The sequence below is a fragment of the Canis aureus genome, chromosome 15, assembly GCF_053574225.1.
Source record: "Canis aureus isolate CA01 chromosome 15, VMU_Caureus_v.1.0, whole genome shotgun sequence".
Classification (NCBI taxonomy): Eukaryota; Metazoa; Chordata; class Mammalia; order Carnivora; family Canidae; genus Canis; species Canis aureus.
Window position 1 is genome coordinate 35681479 of NC_135625.1, and position 15946 is coordinate 35697424.

The 15946-nt window shown below is 43.9% G+C and overlaps 2 long non-coding RNA genes across 3 annotated transcripts in view; one reads left to right on the forward strand and one right to left on the reverse strand.

Moving 5' to 3' along the window:
• Window positions 1–8376: 8376 nt before the first annotated feature.
• LOC144284513 (uncharacterized) overlaps window positions 8377–15946 on the forward strand; it is a 39982-nt gene continuing 32412 nt past the window's right edge. Inside the window, exon 1 of the long non-coding RNA XR_013352942.1 lies at window positions 8377–8548. This is a non-coding gene — a long non-coding RNA (uncharacterized LOC144284513). The remainder of the gene's footprint in view (window positions 8549–15946) is intronic.
• On the reverse strand, window positions 9615–12665 carry LOC144284511 (uncharacterized). Of its 2 annotated transcripts, none has more exons than XR_013352939.1 (3): window positions 12517–12665; window positions 11865–11933; window positions 9615–11391 (listed from the first exon to the last, which is right to left on the reverse strand). It is a non-coding gene; the product is annotated as an uncharacterized LOC144284511 (long non-coding RNA). The 2 variants fall into 2 exon arrangements; XR_013352938.1 differs by having other exon boundaries at window positions 9616–11388.

Below are 15946 nucleotides of genomic sequence, written 5' to 3' on the forward strand. Positions count from 1 at the left end.
GCGGAATACTGGATCACATGAGAATTCTATGTTTAGCTTTTGAGGAACTGCCAGAGTGTTTTACACAGCAGCTGCATGATTTTAGGTTCCTACCAGCCATGCACAAAGGTTCCAATTTCTCCATATCCTCATCAACATTTATTATTTTTTTGATAATAGCTATCCTGGTGGGTTATCAAGTAGTACCTTATTGTGATTTTGATTTGTATTTTCCTAATGACTAGTGATATTGGGCATTTCAGGCCTTAAGATTTCATACACATTTGATCACTTAGTTTTCAAACAATTATCACCATTTTCTGGACATTGAAACTGAGAATCTTAGCATTGTGACTTGACCAGTTTCACAGTTTAAAAAGTTGGAGCCAGCATGGAAATTCAGGACTTTTAAAAAATATATAGATTAAAGCTTTACCTTTATTTACTTTTTAATTTACTTTTTTTGAGTAGCCTCTGCACCCAGTGTGGGTCCCAAACTCATGACCCTGAGATCAAGAGTCTATGCTCTACCAACTGAGCCAGCCAGGTGTACCAAGGAAATTCAGGGCTTTTGACTCCAGGGTGCCTTCTTACTTTGTAGGTTGTTAAGCATCTTATACTATGAAGCAATTATTTTTTTCTTTTTAAAGATTTTAGGGGATCCCTGGGTGGCTCAGCAGTTTAGCGCCTGCCTTCGGCCCAGGGCAAGATCCTGGAGTCCTGGGATCGAGTCCCACATCGGGCCCCCTGCATGGTGCCTGATTTTCCCTCTGCATGTGTATCTGCCTCTCTCTGTCTCTCGTGAATAAATACATAAAAATCTTAAAAAAAAAAGATATTATTTTTGAGAGACAGCAAGCAAGCATGAGTGGTGGGGAGGGGAGAGGGAGAGGGAGAAGCAGACTCCCCGCTGAGCAGGGAGCCTGATGTGGGGCTACAACCCAGGACCCTGAGATCATGATCTGAGCCAGAGGCAGATACTTAACCTACTGATCCACCAAGCCACCCCTACAAGGCAATCTTTATGCTATTTTTACATGATAAGGTGTAAGTCAAGGTTTTGGGCAAGACTGTTTTTAAGCATGAATATTTGGGGCTCATGAAAAGCAGGTAACCTTTATTGGTAAAAGACAGTAGTTCCCTCTACCCACACTTGAGGAACACAGGTGACTCATCACTGAAAAGCTTAACCACTTATTAAGCAGAAAGGTCAGGGGGAAATCTCTGTTCTCATTCATCAGTGATAGTTCCAGAGAGAAAGCAGAAGGCAGAAGTCTGGGAAAAAAAAAAGTCTTCCATAGTCTTGGACCTGAATTCAATTTTCTTTTTCCTGAGCTTAGCCTCCCATTCCTAGAAAGCAAAATTCCTATTTGTACTTGGAAGGAAATAGTCACTTATGCAAAATCTTTGATTTTTATTTTTTTCAAAGGCTCAGCTTATGCCACCTAGTGGAAAGAATCTGAAAGCACAGGCTGCTTGACAGTTGCTCAAAGTCCCATGATTAGTCCTCATGCATAGTCAGGATGCTAAGGTGGGAGGAGTCAGTGTTAGCTTTCTGGTGACTGTTTATTCATTTATTTTTTCATTTTTTATGTTTAGGACTTTGGGTTTGCGGACAGTAAGGAGTCTCTCGAGTATATGGAGAGAGTGTCCGTTTGTCTTTTAGGTGGGATGGAGATCAAGGTTCCAAATGTTTTGAAATTCTAGATCTGGCTCAGAGGCAGCAGAGGCCCACTGCTTCTGCTGGGAAGGGCCAGGTGTGTGTGTTGGGAGAAACCCAGGAAAAGGGGAGGGAGAGGATCACATTGGGCTCAGGACACAGAGCACCCATGACAGATCTGGTGTCCTCACCACAGATCTCTTTCAGGAGGGTGGAGCCTTTGCGTGGCCCTGGCCACGATCAAACTCACAATCCAGGGCAGAGCAGGAATCCAGCCACAGGGACATTGAGAACAGCTCAGCCCTCCCAGCCACAAAGCACATGCCCCACCATCCTGCCTGCCTCCTGCCCCCTTTGGCAAACGCAGGACGGGCAATTGCTTCTGGGGTTGGCATCCCAGACCCTGAATACACTGCAGGCAACTCATGTTCTCATGATCATATGTTCTCCACTTAGCAATCAGGCGTGAATCTGTGTAGCTCCTTTCAGGCAGTATTCACACAGCTCTTGGCTGATGGCTTTGTGCTTTTGAAACATCGTGCAGATGTAGCAGGATTCCTGACGATGGAGGCAGCTGGAGAGACTCTGCTTGTCTCTTTCCTTCATAAGGTTCTCTCTCAACTTCCCTTCATTTTCTGATCCAAAGCACCCAGTGTTGGTCTAACCAGCTTCCAGCCCTCAGGGAAATATTCTGGATATTTGTCATTTTTCACAGGTAGGCTGCTTGCATTGAGCAGTGTCAGAGAGCTCATAGAAGCTCCCCTTCTGAGCCCTCTTCCCTCTGCTGTCCACACTTTCTGACCCCCTGTGAAGGGCCATGGGCTTTAGAGAGGGCTTCAGCTTGATCAACTCACACCCGACCAGCACCTGATCTCTCTTGATCAATTCAGGGATTTGAAACTTAACTTTCAGGACGCCTGGGTGGCTAGTGATTGAGCGTCTGCCTTTGGCTCAGGCTGTGATCCCAGGGTCCTGGGGTTAAGTCTCCCATTGGGTTCCCTGAAGGGAACCTACTTCTTCCTCTGCCTGTGTCTCTGCCTCTCCCTCTGTGTCTCTCATGAGTAAATAAATACAATCTTAAAAAAAAAAAAAAAAAGAAACTTAAGTTTCCAGCAGCTGAATGCCTTCACAGCTGCCTCTCAGCTAGGGTTTGGTGGGATAACTGGGAGCCCATGTGTTATGGGCCATCCTGAGAACAAGAATCCCGACCAAGCCCAGCTTGTCACAAAGTTGTAACTGAAACGACTCACAGATCCAAAATCTAGATAATATGTTTATGAATTTAAACAACAGACTGGAAATGTTTTCACAGGTTTTGGCTCTTGCTCCATGAATCACCCCTTTATGTGGCAAGAATGATGCCATATTTTCTACAGTATGGATGGAAAATGAATTCAGAGTTTCCTCTAGTATAGGTGGTCCCAGGGAGTTCTTCATGGCTGATCTTTTTTTTTTTTTCTCTTCATAATTCTATTTTGTGCACAGATAGATAGACACAAGTTTTAGATTTAATGATTTCAGGTTTTCCCCATGTAAGAACATGCTGGAGATGGGCCATCTTGTTCTTCTTTCGATGGTTGATTGTTCAGAAAATCTCCTTTTGGCTCACGAACCCTCATTAGCAGTGACCCTTCTCAGTTTCCCTTCAAGCTTCTGGCCCAGCAAGTACCAGGTGCCAAGCCAGCCCTGGCAACCCACTCTCCCAGGTATGGGGAAGAACCTACATATCCGAGGGCCCTGGTGGTAGGTGGAAGATGGTCTCCCCCAAAGATTTCATATCTAATCTCTGGAACCTGTGAACGTTACCTTAGATGGAAAAAGGATCTTTGCAGATGTGATTAAGTTAAGGATCTCAACATGGGGAGATTTATCCTGGATTATCTGGCTGGGCCCAACATGCCATTATATGCATCTTAAGAGGGAGCCAGAGGGAGAGTTGAACCGGGCAGAAGGAGATGAGGCAACGTGACCACGGAGGCAGAGACTGGAGTGCTGTGGCCTCAAGTCCAAGAATGCTAGGGGTCTCTAGAAGCTGGGAGGGGCAAGCAACGAATGTCCCCTAGAGCTTCTAGAAGGAGTGTGGCCCTGCTGATGCTTTGATTTGGGCCTCCTACTAATGATTTCAGGCTGTGGCCTCTAACACCATGAAAGAATAGGTATTTAACTATGCTCTGAAGCTACCAAATTTGTGGTAATTTTTTACAGTGGCTTAGGGAAACCTGCTGCTTGTATTTTATTGGCTTCTCACCCAATCCAACTGCTTTTTTTGTTTTAGGCCTTTGGGTTGGGGATAGGGAGAGTGAGAGATTGAAGAGGGTAGGGAAGTCCATCTTCAGATAGTATTTGATGCTTCTGCCTGTCTTCTGAGAAAGCAGTTTATGACTGGGGACCTCTGGAAACAGTGAACCCCACTGGTTTCCCACAGCTGGTCATTTGTCACTGCTCTGTTTGCTTTCAAGAATGCTTAACAAGAATGGGAGAAGGGCTTGTGTGTCATTTTGGTATGAACTGTTAAGAAGGAGCAAGAAGGGAAAGTGAATTCTTTTGCACATTAAGCATTGGGAGAAGTAGGGAAGAGGATCCTGTAAAATAAAACCAGTTTTGGAGAGGGACTGGAGAAACAAGATCTAAGTTCTTGGGGGCCCAGCAGAAGAAGATGGGAAATCTGGAGCTACTGCTTACTCAGATGTTGCCTCCCCAGCACAGCACAACCATACACGGATTTCATTTGTACTAGTGGAGATGGAGGAGGAAAGCTATTGGCCTGTAGCAGATCGCATTATTGTTCTGGGTTATTTTCTCTGTCCCCGTAAGAGGAGTATACAGCTCTACCTATTGTGAGATTTACTGTGCCTGCCTTGGGAGAAGTGTACTTCCCCACCTCGCCTGTATGAGGCGTAGCCATGTGGTTTGATTTGGCCAGTATGATTGAAAAGGGCTGCCAATTCCCATTAGACTCTTCAGCAACCATCAGAATATTTCTCCAGCTCTCCGGCTCCTCTCCTTCTGCCAAGAGGTAAGTACAACCCAGATGGAGACTGTTCCTCTGACTTAGACCCCAGAAGATGAGGGGTGGAACCCCAGCTGGACCCCCCCACTGCTGGCAGGTAGCAAGAACAATCTCTGTGATTCTTAGCCTTCGAGATTCTGGTGTTGGCTGTTCCAGCCTTAGTTCCATAATCCAGGTGAGAAGAGAGGCATCTTTCAGGAGCTCTCCATTACCTTAAATGTTAAGGCAAGAATTCTAGTTTTTTTTTTTTTTTTTTTTTAAACTATTTATTTGAGAGAGACAGAGAAAAAATGAGCAGGGGGAGGGAGAGGTCCACCCAGGACCCTGGGATCTTGACCTGAGCCAAAGGCAGACGCTTCACTGACCGAGCCACCCAGGTTCCCTCTAGTGGTGTTGTGGATGATTTTGGAACAGGAAGCGCTCATGGGGGCAGAGGAGAGGGATGGAGGAGGAAAGACAGCCTATTGGGGTCAAGGGAGGTTCCTGGTAAAAGTGAACTTCGAACGTTAAGAGGGAACACTTCCCAGCAGAGACTGGGACTCTCTACCCCCAAAAGTAGAGATGTGCAGGATAGAATGGGGTCTACAAAAAGAATGGATGGAAAGGCGACACTTGGTCGTGTCTGGTGACCTATGTTTTCTGCAAAGGGACTTGGAGTTCATCCCCAAACCTCTGGGGAGCTAATAAAAGGTTTTAAGCAGGAGAATTAGTATCACAGATTTTTAGAATGGATGGAAAGGGTGATTTCCTAGGCCACAGTGAGAGCTACCACCTGTGAAATGCTCCCAGGTATGTGGTTTGCAGAAGTGTTGCAGAGTCGCCACATCACTACAGACAGCAGTAGTAGACTCCAAGGTCTCTGAACAAGTACACACAATAGTATTTATGTCTATCTTAGAAACGAAACAGCATGAGATCTTCTAGATGTGTTTTAAAGATGCCTTGTGATTCCCCCACGTGGCCGATGGGTTACCCTCAGCTGAATAGCAGTAGCTACTCTGGCGAGCTTTATGTACTTGTGATTTTTACTCTGTCAGTGATTATTTATTCCCATCGCATGGCATTGGTTGGAGAAGGGAACTGTTAGGAAGTTGGATTTTAAAATATAGCAAGTTAGGAGTGGGAACTGAAAACATTTCTGCCAATTCCCTTTAAGTAGATCTTTTTGTCTTTTTTTCCTTCAAGTAGATCTTTGTCATCAGTTTGAGTTATCTTTTGCTGATCAAATGTTTTAGTGACATGTTGAGTGTCTTTGGACTAAAATATAGGTTAGGAGGAGAAAATATAGTGGTGCTTATATCCTAGTTTTCCTCTTCATTAAATGGGAGTAAATGCTATCCATACCCAAAATGTGTTATTTGCAAAGTACTTGCAAATATCACACCTTCTCACATCTTGTCAATTAGAAATAAAATGTACAAATATTAAACCCCTTCATATTTTAATGCAAAACAAATGCAGCATTTTAGAGGCGGTGAAGGCAGTTTTGCCTAATTTTGATGGCTTAACATAAGGTTGATTTGAATACAAATTTTGATATAAATTCAGTCTTCAAATCATGTGATATGGTATCAATTTGGAATTAGTCAAGAAAAAAATATATTTTAAGGATTTTATTTATTTATTGATGAGAGACACCACGAGAGAGGCAGAGACATAAACAGAGGGAGAAGCAGGTTTCCTGCAGGGAGCCTGATGCGGGAGTTGATCCCAGGACCTTGGGATCATGACCTGAGCCAAAGGCAGACACTTACTTAACCACTGAACCACTCAGGTACCCCAAGAAAAATATTTTTTATGTGTAATTTAAAATAAACACATCACTGGTGAAATAAGTTCAGATGCACCCTTATGAATTAGAATAATACTTGGCACACATTACAACCTCAATTCATATTTATTGAATAAATGAATATATACTATTAAGACTGTTTTTATTAAAGATTTATTTATTTGATAGAGCATAAGCAGGGGGAAAGGGAGAAGCAGATTCTCTGTTGTGCAGGGAGCCTGATTCAAGGCTCAGTCCCAGGACCCTGAGATCATGACCTGAGCCAATGGCAGATCCTTCACCAACTGAGCCACCCAGGTGCCCCTATAATGACTGTTTTTTTTTTTTAATTTATTTTATTTTTTAAGATTTTACTTATTTATTCATGAGAGACACACACAGAGAGAGGCAGAAACACAGGCAGAGAGAGAAGCAGGCTCCATGCAGGGAGCCCGATGTGGGACTCGATGCCGGGACTCCAGGATCACACCCTGAGCCGAAGGCAGGTGCTAAACTGCTGAGCCACCCAGGCGTCCCAATGACTGTTTTTAAATAAACTTTGTTATATAATCTTTCAAGAGATACAGAGCTAAAATAATATTATTGGTACATAAAATCACTTAAATATCGAAGATTAAGTAAAATGGTGAAATGATTTTAATCTTTATAAAGTTTAAGATTCCATTTTATTGTTTAAGGGGCAAGGCCACAGAGTGGCTATTCCCCACCCCCCCAGGGATACTATTCATTTAGAGTATAATGTCAAGGGCACTGGAACAGAATTCAGAAGTCAAGTAGATTGATAAACATTTCTTTACATAGATGGCCTCATTACATCCTCCCACCCTCTTGCAAAGGCATTATTAGATCCTATTTTAAATGTGAGGACACTAAGGCTAACAAGTTCATTACCTTGCTCTGATCCACTGGGCAGATTAGCAGAAGGATTCAGCTCTGAGCACAGGTCTCCCTAGTTCAAATGTCCTGTCCACTGCCTCATGATCCTATTTAATGGGCAATGAGGAGAGCCTGGTAAAGGTGGTGGGTGGAGAAGGGACCCAGTACACAGCGTTTATGAGGGGGGTCCACTGGGTGTGAGTGTGAGGTGTGGGGGAGCAGGAGCGGGAGCTTGTAGCTGGGCAGGTGGAAGCTGGTGTGATGGCTGTGGGGGATCGGAGGCAGTTTAGTCTGGGACACCTGGTGCTGTGATTCCACAGGACTCCGACACAGATGGGTCTAGGGGGCAGTTCACGTCTGCCTGGAGTTTAGGCGTGTTGTCTCTGCTCCTAAGATGATTTTGAGCAGAGAAGGTGTGGGGGGAGTACTGAAGACAACACTGACCTTCCAGATATGTCAGGGGATAGATACCCCTGACAGAGGAACCTTGATGGCTTGACTCAGGGTCACCTGGAGGAGGATTCAGAGGAGGGCTAGAAATGCAGGTGGGCCTGTCGTCGTAGCGTCCCCTCCCCAACCCTCCCCCCAGCCCCCTATTAAATTTTAATATGCTCTTCAGGCTCTGTGGGAGGAACTTTCTGAGGTTTGGTTAGAGGTGCTATCTTAATATTGCACTAGGCTGTGGGTCCTGAGGAACATCACTGGGCTGGGAGCTTAGTTCTGCTGTCCGGAACTTGAATAGAACCTGTGGTTGGGACCCCTGGGTGGCTCAGTGGTTGAGCACCTGCCTTTGGCTCAGGTTGTGATCCTGGGATCGAGTCCTACATCGGGCTCCCCCACAGGGAGCCCGCTTCTCCCTCTGCCTGTGTCTGCCTCTCTTTCTGAGTCTCTCATGAATAAATAAATAAATAAAATCTTAAAAAAAAAAAACAACCCACCCAAAGCCTGTGGTCATTCCCTAGTTAACCACTTCTGCGCTGACCCAGCCTGACCTTGTCCGTCCCGGGGACTGCCCGGGGCCTTGCGAGGAAAGAGAAAGGGACTGGGGGAGGTGTGTGTACTGCAGCTCGGCCTGGAGCCCGGGCTGGGAATGTCACCGGGGTGTCCATCGCTACCAGCTGGTGACCTTGGATGCGAGCAGAGGAGCAGGTGCGGCAGCAGCCGCCCCCTCCTTTTCGGAGCTGCCGAGCTCATCCTTTATCAGTTAAGGGGTGGGTGAACCGGGGTGCGGGTAAGGAGGAGGGCGGTGGGGGCTGCGCATGGGAGCAGAGCAAGAGCTTTCAAAGAAAACGAAAAAGAAAAGGGTGGGGGACGCCTAGATGGCTCAGTGGTTGAAGCTCTGCTTTCCCCTCAGGGTGTGATCCTGGAATTCAGGGATGGAGTCCCCCCCCCCCCTCTGGCTCCCTGTGGGGGGGCCTGCTTCTCCCTCTGCCTGTCTCTGCCTCTCTCTCTCTGTCTCTCATGAATAAATAAATAAAATATTAAAGAAAAAAGAATCAAAAGGGTGGGAGAGAAACAGAGACAGAGGTAGGGAGACAGTAAATCCTACCTAAGTGAACAATGCTAATTTAGGAAAGGACACCTAGCAGCGTCTGCCTATTGAAAGGAGTAAGCTCTCTAGGGATGAGAGACTGGATGAGAGAGGCGGGGAGGAGGAAGAAGAGGCCTTGCTCTTCGCAGTGCCAGGTAGAGTGTGGCTCCTGTGAGAGGAAGAAAGGCTGGAGGGAGACACCGTGCTGGTGAGATCATGGGAGGTGCCTGGAAGCAAGGGCCTTCCCTGCTGGCGGCAACCCGCATGAGTGCCACCGGCCTCTGCAGGACAGCTGGCCCGCCGGGTGCTGGGTCATCCCAAACAGGCAGCACCGAGTCTGTTTGGTCCCAGTGTGAAGGAGCTTGGGTGCACACGGAGTATGCATCATAGGCAAGCAGTTTGACTCGGCCAAGAGTCCCCAGGGATATGTGTGTCTCTACACAAGTTGTCTCTTCCACCCATGCGGTGTGCCCTGGTCTGACTGTGGGTGAGGACGTCCATACCCAGTTTAACGTGCTAAAGGGAGCCAGTTCGTGGCTCTCTGTTGTGAGTGGTTAAAACTCACTACTTGGTGTTCCTCTCTCAGCAAGAAAGACAGGGGGCGGTGGTGGTGGTGGTGGTGGTGGTGGTGGTGGTGGTGGTGGTGGTGGAGGTGCCTGGGTGGCTCAGCCGGTTGAGTGTCTATCGATCTCAGCTCAGGGCTTGATCTCAGGGTTGTGAGTTCCATGTTGGGCACGGAGACTAAAAAAAGAAAAAGAAAAAGAAAAAAAGCCATGGACTAGGAGAGCCACAATCCAGTTTCTTGCTGTCACTTAGAAAAAAGGCAGGTCTCTTAAAGGTTTGAATGTTACCTCTTATAGGTCGAATTATGTTCCTCCAAATTCTTCTATTGAAGCCCAACCCCAGAAGCTCAGGATATAACCTTTTTTTTGGAAATGGGGTTGTTGCAGTTGTTTTTAGTTAAGAAGTAGTCATTGTGGAGAAGGGTGGTCCCTTAATAATAATAATAATAATAATAATAATAATAATAATAATAATAAAAAAGATGGCCGTCTACAAGCCAAGGAGCAAGATCTAGAAAAACTCCTTCCCTCCGCCCTGAGAAGGAACTAACTCTGCTGACAGGATTTCTAGTCTCCACGCTTGTCGAGACTATGTTGCTGTCTAAGCTACCCAGTTGTGGCACCGTGTTACAGGAGCCCTAGCAAACTCCTACACTGACTGTGTGGTCAGAGATGACAACCATGCATGTTGCAAAAGTCATTGAGTTTTCAGAATGTGAAAAAGCCTTTCCCATCATGGTGAGAGTTGGGTTGCCTTCTGAGCACCCCCTTGGCTTTTGCCTTAGAGCTTTATCCCCAACAGTCCAGCCTCACCCAATTTCTATTACTCAGAGTCATTATGATAATATATTTGTTCCAATTATTTATTCTTTCTCACCCCTGCCATGTTTCCCTGAGCAGAGTTCACAGGCCCACTTGACTGGCTTTGGTCTTGGCCTTCTGACCTGAGTTGGCCAGTGGAGTGTGGATGGTTCTAACACACACCATGCCAGACAGAAGCTTTCAAGGCCACTGCTGTTCCTGTGATCACATTTTTGCACCCTGCTCTCTGTCATGAGCATCTAGCCTATCTGCAGAGCTGCTCCATTGATTTAGGTCTTGAAATGAGAAGGCATGTGGAGTCCAGCCCAGCTGGAGGAAACCAAGCAAGGTAATAGGATTGAAGAACATGATAGGGCATTCATCTATTAATATGACAGAATCTGACAGATACCCCAATGAACAATAACCACTCTCATCTGCGTGCCAGGTTCTGTGCTAAGAATTTCCGGGTGCTATATTTAACACGGGTGAGATTTCCACACCTCTGCTGTATTTCTGTCCCCATGCTGAGGAAACAGGCTCAGGGAGATTAGTCAATTTCTTCAATTCCCCAGGCTCTTTGTGGCTGAGCTAGGGCACAAATCCATATAATGTTGACTCTAAGAGCAGTGCTCTTTCCTCTGGCCAGCATGCCTCTCTATTCATCAATTACTTCCGTTGTTCCTATATATTGCCAGTAATTTCCTATTGCAAGTGGTTATATTACCCTATTTTATTTTTATTTCTTTTTCTTTTTCTTTCCTTTCTTTTTTTTTTTTTTTTTTTTGGTCAAAAGCCTATTGGATCTCCCACTCTGTCTTTACACCCAGGACTGGAATTTGGTACCAGGAGTTTGGCAGGATAGTGGTCTCCATATGTTCTCAGTCTTCTCTCTTTTTCTTGCCACAGCTCTTTCCAACCTTTACATTCTCTTTACAAGTTCTACGGTGCCCCTTCCTCCTCAGTCTCAGGCAAGATCTGGTCTTTGACTGTTAGAGTGGTTCTCAAACTGGAGCTGTATCTTGATCACCTGGAGGGCTTGTGAAACACAGATTTCTGGTTCCCACTCCATGAGTTTTTGATTAAGTAGGTGTGGGGTAGGATCTTAGGATTTATTTTTCTCATAAGTTCTCTGGTGATGTTGATGCTGTTGGTCCAGGTACAGTACTTTGAGAGCTGCTTTAGAGTAGATAATAAGGGTTAACAGAACTACCTTAATGACTTGCTACTACAGCCACTTCTTGACACTTACATATTTCCTACCCTTCCCTTCTTTCCACCTGTAACATTCAACAGAAGCCTCATTGCTTCCACCTGTGACTTGGGTCCCAAATCTGTCTACCTCCTCAGAGGTGGTTCAATTTTTCACTTTTTTCTCCTTTATTTTCAAAATGTTCTTATTTTCTTTATCTTCTGGATATGCATGTGCTAGTCTTATTTTATACCAAGCCCAAAAAACTTCTCCTTGACACCAGTCTGCCTCCTGAATATATGTAGGCCAATTCTGGAAAGAGTGGATATACTCATTGTTAACACTTGTGGTAGCCAACATTCTCACGATATTTACCCCAAGATTCCTATCCCTTGGCTTCTTAATCAGACACCAGTCTAGATACTTCTGTGAAGGGGCTTTGCAGATAGAATTAGCTTACCAATCAGCTGAATTTAACGTAGAGGGATTAACCTCGATTATCTCAGTGGACCAGCTGTGATCACTGGAGCTGTTATGAGCAGAAAAGATAGGAGGGATGAACCAGGAGGAGAGGTCAGGGAGATTCAAAGTGTGACCAAGATTTAACCAGCTATTCTTGGCTTTAAAGATGGAGCCACGGAATGTAGGCAGCCCCTAGAAGCTGGGGCCAGTCCCTGGCTGGCAGCCCCCAAGGAAGTGGGAAACTCAGTGCAACAACCACATGAACCAAATTCTGCCAACAACCTGAAAGAGTAACTTTCCCCCCTGGAGCCTCCAGATAAGAGCCCAGCCAGCCCACACTTTGATTTAGTCTCCTGAGACCTGCAGCTGCCTTCTTGGCTTTTGACGTACAAGCTATGGGAGGATAAGCTTATGTTGGTTCAAGTCAGTAAATTCGTGGTAATTTGTTACAATGGCAGTAGGGAGCAATATACCCCTTCCTCATCTTCCCTTCATTCGTCTGCCTGCAGATTGTTTTCAGCTTTCCCATCGCTGTCGAAACAATTAGGATGATGTTTCCAGTTGTATTTTGTTAAATCCTAGGGATGCTTTTCAGTTGCATCTAACTGGAGACCTCTGTAGTGTCCGATGCCGCTCACCGTAACCCTTACCTCCCCTGAATTCCATGAGCCCACTCTCCACATTTTCTTGTCCTTTCTCTGTCATTCCTCATATCACTTTAGTGGCTTCTCTTCCTTTGCTGTCATGGAAATACTGAATTCTCCAGAGTTCTATTTTTTTCTTACTTTATGACCTTTCCCTGATTCCTCATTGTTTTTTCATGACTTCTGCATTATGATGAAAGAAGTTAGGGAGGAAATGAGTTTCCTTGCACTCCTGGGTTTAGGGTCAAGGAGTCTGCGGATTTAACTAACAAAAGACAGATAAACAGGAGAAAAGGCACATTATTTTTATTAATGGGGGGGCCTGGGCCATTGATAGGGAAATATTAAGGGATGACATACAAGAAAGAAAAATATTGAAATTATCACTTCACCATAATGAGATATCACCTCACACCTACTAGAATAGCTGCTATAAAAAAAGACAATTAACAAGTGTTAGAGAAGAAAATTGTGGAGGAAAGGGAATCCTGCACTGTTGGTGGGAATGTAAACTGGTACAGTCACTGTGGAAAACTGTGAAGGTGCCTCAAAAAATTAAAAATAGAACTACCTTACGATCCAGCAATTCCACTTCTGGGTATTTATCTGAAGAAAATGAAAACACTAACTTCAAAAGATCTTTGCACCATCATGTTCATTATAGCATTATTTATAATAGTCAAGATATGGATATGGAAACGGCCTAAGGGTCCATCAGTGGATCAATAAAGAGAATGTGGCAAGAACTCATGCACACACACATGCACACGCACCCACCCACCCACACCACACAATGGAATAGTATTCAGCCATAGAAAAGAATGCAATCTTGCTAGTTGTGACAACATGGATGGACCCTGATATGATGCTAAGTGAAGCCAGACAGACCAAGACAAAAGTAGTATTCTCTCACCTGTATATGGAATCTAAAACAAAACAAAATCCCGAGCTCATAGATAAAAAGAACAGATTAGTGGTTGCCAGAGGCAGGGATGGGGGGTGAGCAAAATGGGTGAAGGGAGTCCTGAGGTGCAAACTTCCTGTTACAAAATAAATCATAATTTTATATAACTAGGATTTAATATATAGCACAATGACTGTAATAATCCTATATTGCATATTTGAAAGTCACTAAGACTGTGGACTTTTAAAGTTCTTATCACAAGAGAAGAAATTCTATATGTATGGTGACAGATGTTAATTAGACTTATGTAGGTGTCACTTTACAATATACACTTTTTTTTTAAATTTACTTTTTAGGTACCATTTTATTCATTTCCTACACTATTTTTTAAATAAACAAATGTACAGGAAAGGAAAATTGGCATCGCATTGTTTAAATGCTTCGGCTTTTTGTCCCCTGGTTCAGCTGAGGCCCAGATTCCCCAGTTTATTGTGACAGGCTCAGCAGGGGATCAGCTGAGGGGATCAAACATTATCTTGACGGTGTGTTTATGGTACAAGATGCCAGGCTTTGGGCTGCCAGTGGGTAACTGAGAGGTCAGAGTCTGTTCTGTTCTCTTTGTTGAGACACCATTAGCCTCTGTGAATATAGACAAATATTGAATTCTGTTGCACTGAATATAATGTATGTCATTTATACCTCAATAAAATAAAAAAATAAATGATAAAATTGTTAATGACTGGTATGATATGTTTTTTTTTAATATTTTATTTATTTATATAGACATAGAGAGGCAGAGACACAGGCAGAGGGAGAAGCAGGCTCCATGCCAGGAGCCTGATGTGGGACTCGATCCCAGGACTCCAGGATCGCGCCCTGGGCCAAAGGCAGGTGCTAAACCGCTGAGCCACCCAGGGATCCCCTGATGTTGTGTTTTTGATATTTTTATGTCCTTCCCTGTTGAGTAAGAGGAATTGCTTTGAAAAGAATGAGTATCTAATCTAATGATAGGATTTACTTGAAGATACGAGACTATCAGCCCTATTGGCCAACTTAAATTATGTTAATGAGGTGATTCTCTTTCCATTTTTCCTTTAAAATTGCTATTATTCTCACTGTTCTTTTTCTCCCAGTTCTTTTACAAGTATTTTCCTTTTCATCCTTCTTGTGGTTCTTCTAGGGCCTCAATAATCAGTAAGCTTCCTTTCCTAAATGAGCTCTATTTTATTGAGAGTAACCATTTGGAGCAAATTAGTTGATATACTGTGTCCTGGATAAGTGAGAAATAGAGCCAAGATCAGTTAGTCATATCTGCCATGGACGGGAGTAGATGCTCATGTATAATAAATTTGCTCTTCCAAATTTAACCAAATATTTGTATGATGCCATTAATATTATTTGACTAGACTGTGTATCTACAGTCTTCAAGTGGCCAGAATTCGAAATTAAAACAGGAATTAGAAATTTAAAAATCTTCAGCTGATTTTTTTCTTTATTAAAAAAACGAAATCTTGAAACCAATCGCAGTGAAAATATCATTTTCTTGGAGGTGGCAAATGTGTGATGCCCTGGACTTAAAGCTGAATTCCAGCTAATTATAAGTTTAATTAACTTGATGTAGTTAGAATTTGTCAGAAAAAGGCTGATTGTCTCATGTCTTGTGGCAAACTAAATGTATATTCATTAATTAACCTTAGAACGTATTACCAACTGGAGCTGCTAAGGCTTAACTCATTTATGTTAGCAATGGTGTTCTATATTTCAATGTACTATTATTAGATATAGAAATGCCACATGTAAAAAATTGATTTTTTTTTGCATGGGGGTTCATGGAAAATGAAACTCAAACACAGTTAGTTAGACTTGGGGGCTTATGTACCATTTTTAACAAAGGAGAGGGGGTTTAGGCTTCTGGGGATGATAAATCAAGGGGAATTGGCTAGGAGATGCAAAGGCTGAGGTGGGGGTGCGAGTAGCTATTGGAAGATAAGGATAATTGTAGGAAGGTTCATTTGTACAAAGTTCTCTCCATCTCCAGTGATGAGTAGTTCTCCTTTATCGTGGTATGGGAGAGAGGGACACTTCACAAGGGAAATGTATGCCCTGCCTTCAGACAGATAAGAGAGGCCAGAGAACTCTCCCTGTGTCTGTAGATTTTCAGCTGCCTTCAGCTCAAAATACATCTGATGCCTAAGTGGCATATTTTAGGGTGGCATATCCTCACTCCCATTCAAAGTCTTTATCTAGAGCTCTTTGGCTATGAGTGCTCAATGAACATTTGGCTTCCATTTGCTGCCATAGACACTTTAAAAAGGCCTTGTCTTAAACTGAAGTCATCTTTCACCTTTACCAGACCAAAGTGTCTCCTCTTACAGTGTCTCTTGGGGAACAACATCACTATTCCCCCTATATTAGCGTCCACCCTGTATTAGATTAGGATCAAAAAATAAAAAACCCCAAATAACAGTGCATTAAAATAGACATTGGGATCTCATGAGAAAAAAATGCACAGCTAGGCCAATCAAGGGTGGT